Below are 686 nucleotides of genomic sequence, written 5' to 3'. Positions count from 1 at the left end.
GGAGCACCTTTAAAATAGCAACAACACATTAACACTCACAAATGTATATATACATGATGCTGAGAAGCTGAATATAACAAGAGATGAATAAGTGCGCGATTAGCAGAATGAATGACTAGGAGAGGAGGGTGAGAAAGGAAGAGGGTGTTGGCGTTCATTGCACTAAGCTGAGGAAGGCAGGTCAGGGCTGGGGCTCTGCAGGCCAGTGGGTGGGGGAGGCAGGGAGAAAGGAGACAAGTCGGGCTCGGTCCCACTGTTCTCTTCTTCCATCCCATCTCCCATGTCTCCTCAGGATTCCTGAGATGCTTGGAAGTACTCCCAGGTCCTTGGGTCTCTGCCCACCTTGTTACTTCCTACTTCCTGTTTTCATTGGTCAAGGTGGCCAAGACCATCCCTGTTTCCAGTGCTAGTCACCTGGGGCAGTGAGGGACTCCGCTAGCCTCTTCAAGGTGCTGCCAGGGAGGCGGGCGATGTGGCTGCGGTGGGCGATGGAGGAACTCACAATGCACCTCTTCTTGCGGGATGAGGTCTCAGGGAAGGAAGAGGCTGGCTTTGGGCCCTTCGTGGCGAACAGGGGCACGGGTCCACTGGGGATGAAGGGCTGATCCAGCCTCAGGCTGCTCCAGGATCCAAGAGGGGACAGCGGCCAGGACACCCTGGCAATGCATCTCCTGGCTGACAGCACT

The 686-nt window shown here is 55.4% G+C and overlaps 1 pseudogene; it reads right to left on the bottom strand.

Moving 5' to 3' along the window:
- Window positions 1-221: 221 nt before the first annotated feature.
- Window positions 222-686, bottom strand: part of LOC102760263 — a 3,615-nt pseudogene continuing 3,150 nt past the window's right edge.

The sequence above is a fragment of the Myotis davidii genome, unplaced genomic scaffold (assembly GCF_000327345.1).
Source record: "Myotis davidii unplaced genomic scaffold, ASM32734v1 scaffold582, whole genome shotgun sequence".
Taxonomy (NCBI): domain Eukaryota; kingdom Metazoa; phylum Chordata; class Mammalia; order Chiroptera; family Vespertilionidae; genus Myotis; species Myotis davidii.
Note: the sequence above shows the minus strand (reverse complement) of the source record. Positions and strands in the feature narration are given on the sequence as shown.